Source organism: Calypte anna, chromosome 11 (assembly GCF_003957555.1).
Source record: "Calypte anna isolate BGI_N300 chromosome 11, bCalAnn1_v1.p, whole genome shotgun sequence".
In the NCBI taxonomy this organism is placed as follows: Eukaryota; Metazoa; Chordata; class Aves; order Apodiformes; family Trochilidae; genus Calypte; species Calypte anna.
The window spans coordinates 14067561-14087043 of NC_044257.1; the positions used below are offsets into that span (position 1 = coordinate 14067561).

Genomic DNA, 19483 nt, shown 5'->3' on the forward strand with positions numbered 1-19483 from the left:
ACGTTGTTTACTCTACTCTACTCGACTCCTGCAATATAACAATAAAAAAGTGATTAAAATTTAAGTAGTCTTGAGAGATTTTTGCTATATCTAATTTCTTGAATGCTGTTGTGCATTAAAACTGGATCATTGCATTGTTGTGGTATTTCTGTATTACCTTGTCTAGCAAAACAACAGGAGTGAGAGCAGTGATTTTTTGATAAGTAATCTTCTCCAAATGTGCTGAGTTCAAAGGTTGTTTAGCATTAAGGTTGTGTTAATTGTTTCTTCTGTAACTTGTATTAATACTTTTCTCCACAGACCTGTATTTTGAAGCAGTTAACATACTACAAAGTTTTTTTTTAAGAAAACAATGGATATTGGGTTTTTCACATCAGAAAGCCTTTTCAGATTCTGTTTTGGGGAGGTAATGATTTAAGTAGATTTCATAAGGAAAGCAATAGAGAGGCAGTCTTTTTTTAAGTGTCTTTCTTTCATCCTGTATATTTTGAAGTTGGTACCTGCTGATATGATCTAGATGTTCTTGACAATAAAATTATTTTATTATATAAAGGATATTAATGCTTGTGAAAATGTACTGCTGTAAATATCCTGCTCAGTATAATTGGATCTGTATTGAACTTGTAATAACTACTAACCTCTTGTATATTCACACTATGCTAACTAAGAAATTGTCAGTGTAATTTACAGATAAGATGATACAGTATCATCCCTGCTGTCAGATCAAAAGAAATTTGAGAGTAGGTGATATCTATGCATTCCTGTAACAATTGGTATAATTAATGTGTGTTCAGTAGAATTAAAGTTTAAATTGTGAAAAAAATGAGTGATAGGTATTTCAAGGGTTACATATTTTCTAAGGTAAAACAAACCCTGCATGTGGCTTCAACACAATGGCTTTCTAAGCAAGGTTGGGGATGAATTTGCTTATGAAAATGTTAATGTAGTAATACATTCCTTCTGGCTTTAAGTCATGCTTGGCTGTATGTTAGGGGTGGCATAACTTAGTCCTCAGAGGAGACAGCCCTATCTGCTTGTAGCCCCTTTCATTTCTAGACTTCTGGCTGACTATAACAGCTTCATCTTTTCAGCCTTGGACTTGGAAGGGTAACTCTCATTCCAGGACATGCATGGTTGCAGTCACCTGGGAAACCATCAGGTTCTCTTGTGTAGGTGCTGTGGAATTTGAGTATTATATTTATGTAGTACACAATCCTGGCCCTCAGTACACAATAGCATCTCTTCACTTCAGATTGGGTTTTCAGTTAAAAGTGGAACATTAAAAACTTAAGCATTCCTTAGCATCAGCTGTTTGCCTGTATAGCTCCATTTGCCTGTTCTTCCTTAACTTTCCCACACTTTCTTTTGGAAGTTTAGAGAGTGGTAGAGCCAGGGGTGGTAGAGTATAAATAAGCAGAGGCATCCTATGCAATAACCTTTTTTGTTGTTTTGTTTTGTTCTTTTTTAAACTGCTTTTGAATCTTCTTTTTCACTGGTTTATGACAGTTCATTATATTCTTTCCATTTAAGATATAATATATATCTTCTTTCTATTTAAGATATAAGATATATTTAAGATATATTCTTTCTATTTAAGATATAAACAGATCTCATTTGAACAATGCTTTCTAAACTTTATTTTACTTCACTATTTTATATTCACTTCTTACTACCATTAATACGTTAATGGTTTCTTGTATTCAGAAACCTCTCTGAACCAAAGCTCAATCATTTATGTATAAGATTAACATGTTTTTTTGTTTTTCTTTAAAAGTTTTGCTATCAAATATGATCAACTAAGAGTTGTACATTTCAAGGACGTGAGACTATGGAGAAACACTTTGTGAATACCAGAATCATTGAAACCACCAAGACAAGATTTTTTTAAGGTTCTGTCCCAAGATGGGTCTTTGTGTCTACTGCCTCACATGCCAGAACCTACTTTGTGAGACATATCAAACCAAAGGAGATTGTAGCCATCTGAAACTGTGTTACTGAGTTAATATCTCATAATTTTGCATCATCTAAACCAGCTACATCTCTTTGTGTTGCACATGAAGTCAAACTAAATAATCACATTGAATAGGTTAGATTTTGTTGCCATTTTTAGGTATTTCACACTTAATGTTTTTGTAAATCTATTCACAGGTTTATTTGAACAATCTTCCTAGTTTAATGGAAAATGCTATGGTTCAGTTTCTGTATCTGTTATGCCCACATAAAAGCATTCCCTTCATACTACTTAGATCATCACAAACAGAATTTATTCTCCTGTGCTGTAGAAAAATTTTGCAGGAAAACAGGGTGGTCTGAAATAGTAGATCTCAACAACTAGAGACAGCAAGCAGAAAATTCTGAATGTCTGTTGAAATTTCTGCAGATTTCATTATTTTTAATAAAAATTCCCTTAATACAAACACGCCTACTTCAAGTAGCTGTGCTATGTGCATGCTGAATATTTACAGCTCAAATGGATCTCATTCCTCTTGACTGATAAAATCTCAAGCAAAATTGAGATATGATTGTACAGTAAAATGGCCTAGAACAACATTAGTTTGAAATATTCATTAACGTTAGATAAAAGAGAAAACCTTTAGGGCCCAGAACACTTCTCGGAGGACACATGTGGTTATTTTATTCTGCATTAGTTTCACTGATGGCACATTGTTAAACACGATGAGTTATAAGAAGATATGAAGAAATCTGTGTTTCAGCCACTGACTTAGAGTCCTGCACCGTGGAGATGTTTAACATGAGGATGCCTCCATTTGCAGATAGGATAGCATTATTTAAAATTGATTAGGAGCAATTCACAGCAGCCTGCCAAATTACTAATGGAAGCCATTTGAATCAATTCTCTCATATAATTTAAATGCCATTTCACTGCATATAGTTTAACCAGGAAAGAATCCCAGCTTGCAGCCAGTACAATTAATTATTTATTATTCTTTTCATAAATATTTTCTTGATTCAAAAAATGTAAAAACAAAATAAATGCTTATACTCAAACTTTTTCCATGTACGTGCACTTCAAGTGGCTAATTTGAGAAATGCCATAGTATTAGTTTTTACTTAGGTGTGTCAAAAAGCGTTTTTTATCTACATGTCAGGTTTTTTCTTACCTGATAGCTTTTTGTGGAGTGTGCATTTAAGGCTAAATTACAAATTGGATTCTGCTGTTAACTGAGGGGCCTATTCAGCAAAAATTATATATAGGTTTTTCTCAGAAGGTCGTGGAATCCACCTTTGCTGAGGTGACGAAGTGGGGAACTCCTTTTGGCTCCAGAACTGGGTTTGTCTGGATCCACCCCCCAGGGGAGGTGTCTGAGGGCAGCAAATTCATTGCAGGAGCTTTGGTGTTTGCTGCAGCACTCTCATCCATCACTGAAAGATTGTCCTACCTATGGGTTAATTTTATTGTTATTTGCTTGAAAAAATCAATTGAATTAAACTTGAGAAGTAATGGTATGTTGCCCTAGTTTAAAAATAACCATTGGGAGGTTTGGCAGTGACTTTTGCCGAGTCAGCAATAGGTAGGAAGAATATCTTTTAATTTCATGCTTTGCCCGCTCAGCTATTGCACTGCCAGTCGCAACCACTATGGTGCCAAACAAGTGAAAATGTAGATCACAAAAATATAGAGAAATGTCATTGCTGCAGCAGCACAGGAATTGTTTTACAGGAGCTGCTGCTCTTCAGATGGAAACAGCACATTGAAATGTCTTCTGGTTGTTGTTTGCTGATGTCCATTTTGAATCAGAAGACTCAAGCAGTAACTGTTTTGGTTTTACCACTTAAGTATCAAAGGCATATTTCAATGTCTTTTGCTCACATATGGTGATGGATATTGTAAGGGTTAAAATAAATCTCGAAATTAATCAACTCCTAGTTGGCCTTTTTTCATTGGAGTTGATATGCAAGTTGACCCTAGAGGTGTAATGATAATATATGTCAAAGATATTTAACAGGCTTTTGCCATGCATGCCTATACAGATATGGTGAGCATATGACTGGACTAATTAGAGACCTCTAGGCTTTTCCCTTGCAAAATATGTGTATGAAGTCAGGAAAGGTCAGCCTGCAATAAGGGTATTTAATAAAAAAAACTTAAGCTGCATTGGCATAGTTGAAAATCTAATACTTGTTTAAGCAGCAAGGTCTTACAAGTAGTAAGGTGAACTTATTTGAGAGGCTGTGAAGTTACAGGACTAAAAAGGGGAGAGGAAAACCTTAGTAAGAAAAGTTCTTAAAGATGTAGGAGCATTCAGGTCTGAGTGTAAAATAAAAGACTTAAATGTCAGGTATCCTAAAAAGGGGGAGTTTATTTTAATGTGCTAGGAGTTGCTCAAAAAACAGTAGATAAAAAAGCAGGTTTGTAATAGAGATGATCTGGATGCTTTTATTTTTTTTAATCACTCTAAGAAAGGGTTTATGGTAATGGGACTATACTGGGTTTTTGGTTTGTTTCCTTTTTTTAACTGGTGACAATTACTGCATTTTTAACATTGATTGAAGGAAAGACAAATGATCATGATGAAGGTGACCAAAATACACCAGAAGATAAGGGTTTTGAACATGGTCTGGGCACTGCTGGTAGAGCCTTGTAGAAAGGAATCACTCATCCATCAAACAAAGCCACAGTCTGATTATTCTTAGAGGATTATGCCATATTTTCCTTTCTTCTTTGAGACCATGATAGTTTTGTAGAAAAAAAGAGTTTTTTAACTGTATCCACTGGCAGTTTAAGACTAATAAATAATTCTTCACAGTCACTCAATCACTCTCAGTGCAGACTTCAAAAGGAAATCTGTTTTGCAGACAGACACCTGACGGCACTCTGGAGGCCATCCTTTCTGACATAACCACTTCTAAGGAAGACTAAAACATCCTGCTCAATCAGGTTTTTATGTGAAGCCACACCTTGATAGAGAAATCTAATCAGTACACTGGGGAGGGAGAGAGAGATGTTCTGCTACTATCTTTTTTCAGTATGGTTTCATGTCCTGTTACCCAAAGAAAGGATCAGTAACACCCTTGACAGTCTCATTGCTTCATACACAAGCACCAACGGGGAAAGGAGAAACCTTGAAGTTCACCCAGCTTGCTCGTGAGTGCCCAGTGTATCGTAGGATATGTAAAAACAGTCACCAAAGTAAACAGGATTTTTAAATCCTCTTTTTTTAATCAGGATTAAGAAACAGTTAATGGTTTGGGAAGTCAAACCTGAAGCAGTTTACAGCTTTGTAGACTTTTATCTTCTTGTTTCCCTCTCTGAAGACTAAGTTCCAGTATTTCTTGGTGATGCAGTTTGAGCAGTCCTGGCTCAGCTCTTGTACTCCTCAGGCATCAACATGGTCTTTGGGCAAGATTAGGAAACTGTGTTAATAAACATAGTGGCAGCTCAACTCTTTTGAAAAATGTGGGTGTTTTCCTACTTCTCTTGGTATTGCAAAATAGATTACTGCATATTGAGAGATTAAAGCCTTCACTGGCACAGTAATGGCACGCTGACATGAATGAAAATAATTTATTTCTGTGCATTCTTCTGCTGTCTGAATAAATGAAGTTTAGGGAGATATACTGCCTTATTTCATCAGGAATTTCCATTCTGAAGGGAAAAGAAATGGGATAGGAACTCTATTTCTAAATATCTAAGGTTACAACTTTGCTTTAACTGGAAATGTAGCTCCCTGTTATGGCAGTATTTGATCCACTTTCTGGTTCTGAATGCTGTCTGAATTACTTAGATATATGTCTCTCCATTATAGTGTTTTCCCTGGTTCTGTTTCTAATGGCAATTGTACAACAGAAATATATTTTTTAAACTATTTTTGTAAAGTTTTAATATAAAACTTAGAGCTGGTGAGGAACATAGTTTTTACATACTGGACCTTATCTCAGTAACCAATTTTTTCTTATGTCTCAGAACTCTCATTAATTTTTCACAGGCTTGTGATGGATAGTTTTTATTTATTCACATCTGAGGTTCTGTTGTGTGAAAAGGACTCATTTTGTAACATTACATATTCATGGCTTGGGATAGATGGGATAAGGAACTTATTATTAATGTGTCACAGTGGGAAACTTACTCTGGGTTCATTTGTGAATCTTGTTAAATGTGGTGTGGTCAGCAGACAGCACTGAAATTTTTGATAAATTTTATTGGAGAAGGGCAAAGAGGTTCAGTGATGCTCCCTTATCTAAACAACACAAGTGAGATGGTGTCTTTCTAAATGCATTTGGAACACTATCAGTAACACAAAGGTGGAAGCAAAATAAGCCTGAACAACAGTAAAATCAGTATCATGGGGTTTGTTTGTTTTTTTTTTTTTAAATGACTGTTTTCAAGTGTTATTTGGCTCCATTGGAATCCAGTTTGCTTAGTTAAATGTTGTTTTGCTTTTACCAAAAATATAAGAGTTGCTTGCAGCATAGTGAATTGATATGAGCATATTTCAAAATATATTACTTGATTTCTTGTAAGTTAGGTTTACTTATAATAACTGGTCATGGCCATATTTCCTTTTGTTAATGCATAGTGACATTTTTTTAAGTAATCAGGCTATGTAGCATATTAAAGCATATTAAATAAAAAGTAAAGAGCTAAAGTTTGTTACAAATTATTTTAGAGTGCTAGAATTGGATGTGATTCAAAAGAAACAAATATCCTTTTCGTCAGGTCACAAAGCCTATAATCTTCAAAGTTTCTGCCCTCTGTATTTATGTGCTCAAAATTAATATTCTTCAATTAAATGCTTCCACAGTCATTTTCCTAGTTAAAGAAATCGGCTCAGTGAGGAATTCTAAAATTAGCTTTACTTCTAGCTCCCAATTATTTATCACATAATGTTACCCTTATACTTAAGTTATTGTTGGAAATCTAGAAAAGGGTTTTGTTGAGGTTTTGTGAGTATACTGATCACTTTCATACTGAAGAAGTTTGTGGGTGAAAGAATTACTGTTTTTGATAGCAGCAGTTATTCAGACATTAAAGAGCATATTATCCAGAGCTAACTGAATTATATTTCCTCTTGGTTTTCAAATTTTTCCTTTTTTTGGAGATTAATAAGAAAATACACAAAATAACTTTAATTTCTTAAGCAGTTTGGGATGACTAGGACAAGGCAATTAACCATGGCTGTATTTCAGCAGAAAATTTTCAGTGATGTTAAATGTTAGCTTTATTAGTGATCCTACCAGTAGGTCACCAAAATTATATTGTCATTTATAATAGAAGAGCTGGGCAGTGAGAAATCTGTGGTCTATTAAGAGTTTGTAAGTGTTTGTGTGTGTGTATGTGTGTGTACACAGTGAAATAATACCTAGTGTAATGTGAAGTGACAGTCAAAATTACAGCTTTTCTCTTGCCGCAAGGGTACTTCTCTGCCAAGTACAGTAATATTGTTGTAGCAGTGTTCAAGGTTGTCAGCAGTTCTTGGTTACTCTGCGGAGAGCCATAACTGTGTGTGGAAGCAAGGAGCTTCCTGTCAAGGGAGATACTATAATTTTGATATATATTTGTTGGTGCCAAACTGCAATTAAATAGGAGGCGTTGGAAGAGGTTTTATTTAACTAACTCAAATTTGTTGATTAATTAGTTAAGACCAAAAAATCCAAAGTGAAATCCTCGTCTTTCGTGAATGTAATATTTCAATTATAAATTTATTTAGTGTTTATTCTTGCCTAAGTAGTGTCTTATTTTTACAGAATGAGCCTTACATCTGCTGATGAATTTGGCATTGCTGAGAATGCATAGAACATACTGCTTTTAGTTAAAGTATTAGTTCTTTGGCTAATTATCATAAAGTTCTTTTTAAGGGCTAGTTGTGGATTTCAGTTTTTAGAAGTTAGCATGGAAACTGTTTCTTCTCAAATCACATTCTTTCAGAATGTGTCAGGACTTTGACAAAATACCATCACAAAAATGTGTATTATCATCCATATTGGAAGCAGTAAAGAATTTCTTCTCCTTTCCCCACATTGAAAATGATGATAATGGTGTCAGCAGTTTTATTCAGTTAAAAACCATTTTTCTTGATGATTAGATTAAACAAAATGAGGTGGGGGAGAGAGATGCTTTGGAAAACAGTGCTTTGAGGGACTTTGCTGTCCTTCAGCCTAGCACTGAGATATGAACATACTTACATGATCTTACTCTTTGCATGATAATAATTTAGTGATGTGTTAGTGTAGCTGGCTGAATGCTTAGCCAAAATCCCCACTGACTTTTATTGAATACTTTCCAAGTGGATCACGTTCTGAGGTACTTCCATGGCCTGCCCTTCCAGTGTTTTCTTCCTTGATTTCTGTAGGCTGCAATTCTTGTGCATGGCTTGCATTGTAGAATTAGGTGCTACTTCAAACGAAGCAGAAACCCCAAGAGATAGCTACAGTAAATGAATCTCAAATGCTTTATGTTGAAGAATCAAAATGGCAAATTATTTTTCTGAAAGAAAACAGGGTGCTCAGTGGGGAGCACCAGTTGCATTCCTGGGCTAAGTTGTTCCACTGTTAGTTTAAGGAAATCTTGATTTATCCCAAGACACCTTACAGAGTGAACTTATTCTGGAATCATATGCATCTGAATAACAGAATCTGAGTTTCTGAAGTGTACAGGTGTGTTGAAGAGCTGAAGTCAGACCTTCAGGTGGTCCTTAATGAGTAAATGTAAAATGTACCAGTAATATTTGTTATTGCACTGAGGCCCATCTGTAACAAAAGGGCTTCTATCTGACCCCTGCGCAAAGGAGTTGTCCAATTGCATTGTGATGGCTCATTGGCTCTAAGTCATAGGAAAGAAGACACAAAATACAATTTTGAAAACTACAGGAAATACCTGTTTATGGGGTGTGTCTCTGGCTTCCTACAACATTAGACCAGTGTTTCTCTTGTTATCATCACTAAAGCCTTTTTTTTTTTAATTATTGTTCGAGAGCAGTAAGCCTAGAATAAAAGCATATTATCAGAGCTAATTTCTCCATTTTTTGTAAATGCAAACATAAAATTACAGATGATCTTACAATTTTGTACCTGACATGTTTCCAGAATGTCCTTAGTCTGTCCAGCTGTTTGATTTATGAACATAGAAAGTTTCTGTTTCTTAGATCCCTGGATGTCACTAGAAATGGTGCTTTTTTTCTGGTGGTCTCACCTTTTCAGAAGCTTCAGGGTTCAAGAGGTGATGATTCAATATCTGCTTACAAAGATGCACACATCAGTGTACACCACAGCATCTTTAACTGGCATGGACTTAGCATCCTATGTGTGACAAAGTTTGCCAAAAGTAAATTCCTTTTGATTTGAGTATTAATATGTTGTTTTTTTTTTAAAATTGAACAAATATATTACACACAGCAGGACAGATTTTCTCTGTGGCCTTGGTGTTGCAGTTTGCAAACAGATACAGTTTTCTTCAACTGATGAAGAAAGCAACATCTGTTCTTGGTTTCCTGCAGCTTTCCTTCTACAGACTTCTCATTTTGATGTACAATTTGAATTCCTTTAGAAGATCAGAAAATTAAAAATTTGACCCCTCCTTCAAAGCACTGGTTACACTGTGACAACAGTGGGTTGAGCTAAATTCAGCTATGTCAAGCAAGAACTATAAAAGCAGATAGATTGCCCTCTAAGCTTCACTTTATTGGATATTGTAATTGACATATAGTTGTCATTTATAATCATCTGTCCATTCCTGTGAGTTGGGAGCAGTAAAGTTAATTGTGGCTGCTCATTTGCATTAATCTCACCTCTGAAGGGTACAGTAACCCATTAATATCGTGTCATGATGAATTATCACAAATAACATTGAACATATTGATTAATGATCTCTGAGATTTGTATCTCGTTAAAACATTTTGTTAGCTCTTTAAACTTTTAAGCAGACAGTCAATGTATGCTGGGGAGGTTTAGAGATCAACCAAGAGGTGAGGAAAAGTTATGGCATACATTTTGGGTCACTAATTAAAACTTGTTCAAAAGATTTCATACTAATTTTTTAATGCCTTTTCCTCCGAAAGGTGTGGACCTTGCAAGCTTTTAATCCCATGATTTTTTGTCTCACAGTTCATTGCGTATGAAGATAATAATTTGTGTTACAATCAGGATGACAAAAGGAAAAAAAAATAAGACTTAGAAACTGCCATAAGTTCTGAAGTTTCTATTCTATAGCAAGAATCAAGCTCAGAGTAGCATATGTGGTGTTATTCTATTAAAATCTTTTTCTTAAAGCAAAGCTGCTTTTGCTTATTTCGCACTTAAAGTTACTTGATTTTTTTCTCCTATTTCTTACTTCATGATTACAGATACATACATTAGGATGCATGAAATCTCTTATAGTGGGTACTTATATAATTTGAAACACTGGATAATTACGTATTTTACTACTTTGACTATTACCAGCTTAAATTTCTGTAAGGTAAGAAGCATAGAGACTTTAGGGAGGCAAGGAATTTACACCATAGTTTGAGAAGGTGACTTGGCAGGACAGAAGTAACTCCTTTGTGTGTCTGAGTGTTGTATTTCAAGACTTTGAGAAATGTGTAATAATTGAAATAATTCAGCAGTCTATCTTACTGCAAAGGTTGTCTCCTTCCACATGCTGTATTTAAGAGGTCCTTTTAAATAAATCATAACACTAACAAATCTTAAATCTGAATTCAAGAAACTGGTTTCCCTTTCTTCCAGCTGCAGTAAGTTTTCAATCTAGTTATTTGAGGGTATACTACTGATAATAATTACTGCTTAATATTATTTGAATATTCTTGTTATTTCTCTTCCAAGCTGTTCTTTTCTTGAGCTTGAGGAAATAAATCACATATGCAGAATATTTTGGGTTAGAACTACTTTGTTTTTATAGTCTAATTCTTTTTCACTTGGTGAAAACAAGAAGCCTGGGTTTTATGATTTTGATAGCATTGTATCTCCCTCTGAAGAACTAATCCTCACTTTCTTCCACCTATTGCCCTGGTTACCTAGGATGAAGTCCATGCACTCTGCCAAATGTTGAAGTAAGCTAGTTTTGTAGAGGAGACTAATGTGAAGATTAGAGCAGGAAAAATCATCCTTTTTAACTTCAAGATATGATATGGCAAATCTGCACAGGTGTGCCATGACTTCTGCTCCAGACACATAGAGTGGCTAATTGTGTCACATTGCCTTTCCCCAGGCTGAGATTTTTGTATGTGAACTAACACATTTTTAACTTATTTGCTAGCTTCTCTGGCCAGCCCCTACAATCTTCTTTCAATAATTCCTGTGAGTCCATTTCCCTGGCACAGGAGGCTGTAGAGTCAAGGATTATATTCTAGCTATAATTTATGATTAACTAGATTTATGGCTGGGACCCCCAAACAGCCTCAGTAGTGTGGCCTGAGGAATTAAAGACAAAATGGAGACTATCATTCTGAATTGCTTGCTTCTCTGGATTTTGGAAAAGCCTTGATTATGTTTGGGTGGGGGAAAAAAAAAAGTTTTTCAATTTTGAAACAAGTCAGTTTCATACTAAGAAATTTATCACTAAAACACATGAAGTCCTCAGCCTTTATAGTATTAAACTATGTAGCTTAAACCTTGCTGTTTGCTACCTAGGGCCAGTGCAATGGATACTGCCTATTAGACTCCCTTCCTGCCAATGCCCACCCGAAATCCCCCTCCCAACAAAAAATAGGGGAGAAAACACAAGTAGGGTTCATTTTTACCCGTGGTATTAATCCTTATTCATTTAAAAAACCTGCTAACGGAAATATTTCCATTCAGCTCATTAATCAATTGTGATTTTCATTCCCTTGTTTTGTAAAAGCTGTTGCAATAAATACTTTTTTTCACAAAGCAAAAATCTAAGAGATGGATGCAGCAAGCGTAATTAATAGCACCCAGTTACAGAAGATCAGCAAGTTTGTGAGATTCACATGCTGCTTTACCATATGGCTGCCCAGTAGGCGAAAAATTTGATTAATGTTTTGAAGTAGGTTTTTTTCAGCAAATATTACAGCCCCAGATGAGGAGTTTTAATTTTCTAGTATTGTTAAATAGAACTAGAATATCAGATCTTTTGATTTAAAGCTAAATAATATTTTGATCTCATGAAAACTCTACATGCAGAAGAATTACAGTCTTCCTATATGAAGAATGAACCCTAGAACTTGTCTGTAATTCAGCCAGTAATGGCTAAAATTTTGTTTAATCTTAGTTTTTCATAAGTTAATTGATTTAAGAGACCAGTACCAGTGAGTGAGTTTTCTAACAAGGATTTCCTCATCAAAAATAAATTTACAACAAGATCACTGGATTCATTCTAACATCTCATGCTGCTTTCCTTTCTACTTTCCTTATGTAAAAAAGAAAAAAAAATCAATGTTAAACAGTTTGATAAACAGAGAATAATTCAGCCCCTTCATTAAAACAATGTTACATTAGCAAAACTATACAGTGTATTAATTTGCTTTTAAGTAACTGCTGTAATAATTGTGATTAGTACTTAATAATTTGATTTTCCCTCTCCCCCTCATGTTTACCTGAAATGAAAAATATTTACAAAAATGGGTCTGAAGAGTATCAAGGCTTAGGATCAAATGCTCTCATGCAAAGCTAACGCTCAGCAGGAAGTTTTGCTTTTCTCACAAATTCTCAGTTTAATACAAGAACATCAGCAGCTGGTAAAGAACAGATTCAGGGTGCTGAGCTGAAATGGAGTGGAGAACAGCTTTGCATGGAAGTCTTGCTGAGCTTCCAGAATGCTGAAGATAAAGCATTACCTAACACTACTTTGCCACTTTGATTTCTTCTAATTGCTTCAGGTAATGCTGAGGTTCAGAGTCTGGTGGGATAATGCTAAGGTTGAAAAAATGAGAATTTCTGCATTTAAAAAAATACCTTTTTGCAGGTTTTAGTTACATCATCTTAGAAATCAGTGATTAATTGTAAAGTGTGCTAACATGAAAAATTATTCTGATTTGACTGGCTGTGCATATCCCCAGATTAGATCAGCACTTTGTGCTAAGATCTCTGTATTTCTAATTTTGGGGGAGGGAGTAGGAATTCCAACCTAACAATAAGGTAAAGCTGAGTGAAAATGAAGTCCATCAGTTGTTTCAAATGAAAAAAATCCCCATTGACAGCTCCAGGTAGTGCATGTCCATAGGGAGGATACAGCTTAATTAGTTACTGGTCTTAAACAGCAGAGGTAGAAAATCAGGTTATGAAAAGCTTAAAATGGAGTGTAACTGAGATAGTGAAGTGCTGGTTATTACTTGTGGAGAATACAAATGCCACAGCAATTTATGCTTCAGATTAATAGTCAGCTGATAGATGACAAAGCAATGTCACCAGATCCATGCCTATAAGACATAAGGACAAATTGAATTGTTTTATTCTTATGAGAAAGGGCATTTGATAAATTGTTGCAAGCTCCACAGGTTTGCACTGTTTAAAGATTGCTTCCAGAATTTTTTTCCTTAATATTATGAAATTTATTACAATTTATACGAAGTATAAAAACTTTTGTTAGGGCATTTTTACATGTACTATGTTTTTTCTTGTCTAGGTAGATGGTTCTCTTGTTAGTGATTTATTTCTAGTAGGAAAACATTTTATTCTATGCACGTATGTAAAATGTTCCAGCATTTCTTTCCCTTACATGTGGGTGTTAAGATTTTCTCTTATGCTTTCATCAAGATGTGGAGCAGTTGGTATTTCAGTGTTCAGTTTGCTCAGATTTTTCATTTCATTATTTAAGAAATAAGCAGAGTTTTCAAGTATTTTAATAGTTGGACTGAATTTTTAACTGCTAGTGTCTGCAGAAGAAGGTTTCTTCAAGCAGCTTGAGCTATATGATTAAATTTACCATCGGATACAATTATTACTTAATCTGAAAGAATGAGGGATATTGGGGATGCTATTCCAAGTGTTGAAGGTTGCTTGGCTTTTTAATTCTCTTAATAAAGGAAAGTGTTGACTCTGGTCTGTGAGGGCTGTTTCCTGTTACTGTTCAAATTTTTAACTGTTTCAGAGTTGCTGTTCTGCTTTAAATCTGTCAGGAAGGTCTGTGAGGGATTGTGTGTATGAAGAGGCTGCAGAGTGGTCACTCTAAAAAGCTCCTTAGTGTAGTACTTTGAATTTTAAATCACACACATAATTCAAAGGTAATCTAACTTTCAGTGTTGGACTTAAGTCTATTCGGTTAAATGGAGAAAAATGACTGGCATAAGGAATGAGTTATTGATTTGTTGTAGGAAAATGACTTCTGTAATATAGGAAGTGTGGTAAAAGGAACAGCTTAATTATTTAGGGGGCACCGTTGAAAAAAGTGCTTTTGCAGCATTGCAAATTGTCTAAATAGGAGTTGTACAGCAGGGTTTTAAAATAATTCTTTCTTAAAGACAAATTGCAAGGGTTTGCTTTTTGCCCATAAGGTGGAGCTCACCTGGCTGTTAAAAATATTTTTGTGTTTGTGCAGCTGAGGCAGACAAGCAGGAAACAAAATAATTTTGTGCTTAAGGCTGAAGCCATGGCAGATTTTTTAATGGTGTTCCCCAGTTATTTGCATTATGTTTGTGCTTGCTGGAATCTTGTGTCTGAGGGCTGGACAAAAAAAGGAACGTGCATGGAAAGTTTTTCTGAAGCCCTTGTTTTAAGTGGGTGACATGAACTTTTAAAATGTGACTATACCAAGTAAATATATGTGGCAGTTTATATCTGTAAAATTTAAAAAATATGGGCTTTTGATGATTTATAAAATATCAGATATTTGCTTTGGCTTTTTCCATATGTTTTTCTTTTGATTTAGTGCTATTCTTTGCAAAAGGACTACAGTATCATGTTATTTTGACTGCAGCTCACAGTTTTTGGCAACGTTTCAGATAAACAGAATATTTGTGGTTAATTGGTTGAACATGCTCAACAATTATAATTATATTAAAACTGTAATGTGTTTGACCATTTGCCCAGTGTAGGCTGCTAACACGTGCTAACTTAAATTCCTGTCTCTATGACTGGAGATAGCTTTTAGCTGCTTTTATTGATAGTATCTGGGCAAAATTTTAAAGGCATATGTATAAAAGCACATCTTGCAGCCCCAGTCTATTTAAGCATTTCCCACCGTGGCTGATCTATAGGCCCTTGTTTTTTAGGATTTATAATTCAGTGTTAATTTCCTGTCATTCTGAAAAGAGGTATCTCAGCTTCCAGTATTACTGAAAAGAAATGAGAGTCAGTATTATTTTTACTAAGTAATTTTTCAGGAATACTGGTTTGCCTTTCTGTCAAAGGCTTCCAAATGGAATGAAGAATTGGAAGCTTCTTCACTTTTGATGTTTTAAGTACAAAATGTGTGATTTATATTTGCTATTACACTTTAAGGGAATGGCAGTAGGCTGAGTGAATATAGAAGTTAACATTTAACTTATCAGGCTGTAAAGGAATTAGAGGTGCAGTCTGGTGCATTTTCAGTAAATATTTCCCTATTTTTACTTGTTTTGTTTGTTTTGTTTTAAACTTCCAAGTAGAAGTCACAATCTAGTCTTGCTCAAGTGGTTTGCTGTTATTATTCTAGGGGAGGTAAATAGTGCTGATTTTGAATTAAAAGCTTTGGCACTCTGTTACCTGAAGAATCACCATTGTTTTGTGCAGATGATACCCTGCAGCTCTAAAAAATCAGGCAATTATGCTTGCAGCCCCTTGCTTTAATTGAGTGAAGCATAATGACTTCTCTTCTATAATGCTCCATGGACTCAAAGCTGTGCCTGAGAGGCTCCCCAGGGACCTGCAGCATCGCCTTTCCCAAGCACATGTTTTTTTGGGGAAAGTAGCTGAATGGAGAGGTCAGCCAGAGGCTGAAGCTGGCACAGCAGGAAGCAAGAAGCAGTCCCAGCTCTGTCACTGGTGATGCAACCAACCTGCTATCTCTTCATTTTCAGGATTTTGTCCCTCGTGCTTGGCTGGTGTTGAGCTCCAACCTTTGTGTTCTTCAATCCTTCCCTTGTTGTATTTGTTCACCTCAGCAGTTCCCTTCTGTTTTTCTGTATCATATTATAAAGAGGTCTCTCTCTATGTTCACATGCTAAGCATTTTCTTATATTTTGTATGTATTTTAATTTAGAATTGAAGATATTTAGGGCATGGGATTCATGTTTGTGTTTCCGGCCTCAGAGATCCTTCACTTTGTCTTTGTCCCTTGAAAACCAAATTAATTTAAAGCAGTAATTTCATCTTTCTGTTCCTGAGTTTCCATATCTCTAATTTGCTTTTGCTTATGGCCCTAGTAAAGTGTTTTGAAAAGGAAAAAACTAGCTAAAAAGCTATTTATCTGCAGTATAGCATATTGAATAAATGGTGGGTTGTTCTCAGTTTCCTACAGACTAAAGTCTCCTCAGATCTGGACTTCTCCTGTCCATTCCCTGTACTTTGACAGCAAGAGGTGTTTGCATGGGGTAGGCAGGCAGCTGCTTTTTCTGGAGATCAAGATCAGCCTACAAGTGGGGGCTGCTCCCCTGGGAAGCCCACCAAGCCTAATGGAACAGCACCCATCTACGAGGAAGTACCCAAAGGTGCAAAACACCATGGAAAGACACCAAAAAAGAACTGAGTTGTGGCTGTCCCCCTGGTAATGGGGTGAGCCTGAGAAAGCTGAGGCAGGACTGGTTAGGACTGTGGTAAAAAGGGAGAACAATTCCTGTGGAGTGACATCCCTAGGAAGAGTAAGCAACTTTGAGGTGAAAGCTGTTGATGATGAGCTGTGATGAAGGTCACCAAATCCCACCAGCTGGTTCCTTCTCGATTAACTGTATCTGCCTTTGGCTTGGTAGGATCAGTTTTAATGGAATTAAGGTCTTGGGAGCCAGATTCTTTCTGGACAACTGGCCTGGGAGTCTTCAGTAGGAAAGTCAAGCCTGTAACTCTCCTCTTAGCTTTTAGCTCTCCAAAGCTGAAACTGAGATGCTTTTGTGGAACTGAAATGGACAATCAGGGAGCATGCTTGTGGAGGAGAGGTCAATTCAAATACGAGTGTTTACTTGTTGAGGTACTAATTCTGTAGCAGGATGGACAATTGTGTCTGTAAGTCTGATGGAACACATGCTATGCATACATTTCTCTTGACCAAATTAGTCTTAATTTCTTCTGAGAGTTAATTCTTCATTGTATTGGAACACATGGCTAATGGCTATCTCAGAATGTGGCTGAATTAAATAATTCAGGATCACCTGTTCAAGTAGAATCTCTGTTGTGTAAGTCTACACGAGTAATTATTCTTTGCTGGGTTTTTTATGTTTGGGGTTTTTTTGACTGCTTGATATAAAAATGTAACTTTCTCTTATTATTTTAATCTTCGTTTTTCTTCCAGCATGGATCATTTATTTGTGAACTGGTTATTTCAGTAAGGGCTCAGAGGTAATTTCATGGTTTATAGAATTTATATCTGAGGATTTAATGAGGAAAACACATTGTTTTCTAACACGTGAAATAGAGAATTTTTCATTATATTTTTATTTTCCTTCTCTAATATTACATGTATATCAAGTTCAAAGTCTTGAATACACCTAAGTATAAAATTATTCCTTTCCTACACATGGGAAATATGAATATTTGCAAATCAAAAATCAACACACAGACTTAGGAGGCATTTTTATTTTTAATGAATCTACATGATCTAAATGAACCACTGTTTTGCCTGTGCATTGCACTGTAATATACATTTGAAAATACAATAACAGTATATTACTTTTCTGTGATTTAGCTTAGGAATTAATGCATTCAAATGAATTTAAGAGCCTTGGGTATAATTCATACAGGATATAAGTCCCTCAGTAGACCTCTCATGAGCATTATCAGATTCAGTACCATCTGCATGGTCAAACAGATTAAAATTTGACCAGCCCCCTCTTTTTACCATCATTGAACTCCTTAATCTCTTTATATAATTGAGAAGCAAGCCACTCAGAGTAAACTTGATTATTTGGTGCAGGAAAAAATTAGTAAAGACAAGATTTCTGTTTGGTATGTTAATTTGCAAAAGTGCCCTGTTTTCAGTGTGAGTTGAGTTCTAGCAGATCACCTTCAAACTAAGGCTGCAAAATACCAGATTTTGTTTGACCCCCTTTTAGGTACATTTTTCTGAGAACTTTCTCTTGTATCTAGTGCAGAGTTATCAATGCCTTTTCACTCCAAATCAGGGTCATTATCTATTATCTAGATTGCGTTTGTTGTATGGGTTGTGCCTTCGATTTACAATTGTGTAAACTGGGGGATGCTTTCAGCATCAGTTTGATCTTTTGATGGATCAACAGCTTTGCTGGGCTGCCTCCTGAAGTACTTAGGTATATCTGACTTTCTGCTATTTTGGCAATTTTCAATCCTGTGTGAATTATATCACAAAGCACAAAAATCTATTGGCAATTTTCAAAACGTGTCATGCTTAGAAGGCTTTTGAGAACTTGTGACTGATTCTGGTGTCCTGAAGGTATCCTTTAAAATACCTTCTAGCTTCTGTGATACAACAGGAAATAGTTTCACTTCCTTGCAGTGAAGGTTTGAAAGGATTGTTCTCAAGTACAAAAAACCCCTAAAAATCTGTCCAATACTTTGAGCCACCTCACAGGGAAGCTTAAATACAGATTATTACACTGGAGGAGAGCAAGTGTTGTAATAAGTGCTGTTCAATAGTAATGCCCTCGTGTTGCTGATTTATCAAAAGGTTATTGGAGCATCTGAAGTTCTACAAAAGTGACTGTTTTGTATGCTGGAATTGGTATCTCTGTATGTATCTGTTCATCATTTGCCCTGTTATCCCTCAGGTATTCTTATTGTAATGGAGATCAGTAAAACCCTTAGTAAACTGCTCATGCTTTATTGCCAAAGGAATGAGGCCAGGATGGGCACATAGGCTATGCAAAGTTATTCAGTCTCTGCTAAGAAGGCTTATGGATGTGTGACATGGAGCAGCCTGTCTGCTTTGCCAAGGGTGTTTTTTCAGAACAAGTTCAACATGATTTGCGTGGCTTAAAATTCCCCCAAATGTCATAGGATTGAGAGGTGTAGCTCTGTTTTCTGTGACCAAGCTTCGAAAACATAAACACACACAGTGAATACCTTCTTTGCCCTCACGTTTACTACTTTATTTTTTTTTCAAACAAAACTGAACAATTTCTTAAAATCTTGGGTAATGATGTATGCCACTTCTCCTAGGAGGACCAAAGAAAACATTCCAGACCTTCCTTTCTTTAATATGCTGTTGAGTGCTGAATAAAATACATCTATGCCTGTGTTTTGTCTTTAAATGTAGGTGATAGTCCTTGTCTCTTATGGATCATGTATGTAGTGACTGCATGTAAGGAGTCCAAGGACATGTTAAGGCCATCACTTAAAGGGTGAGGGTTCTAAAAACTTATCAAGCTGAAGCTCATTCTCATGTTTTTATTTTAAGTTTTCTAGCCTTGCCAGAAGCCCAGAGGTGGGAATGTGTTTCCATTTCTTGTTGCTGGATGTGATTGAT

The 19483-nt window shown here is 35.8% G+C and overlaps 1 protein-coding gene across 2 annotated transcripts in view; it reads left to right on the top strand.

The window, feature by feature from the left end:
* The window catches only part of WWOX (WW domain containing oxidoreductase), a 474331-nt gene that overhangs the window by 50516 nt on the left and 404332 nt on the right, over nt 1–19483 (top strand). The gene's annotated exons all lie outside the window — the stretch shown is intronic.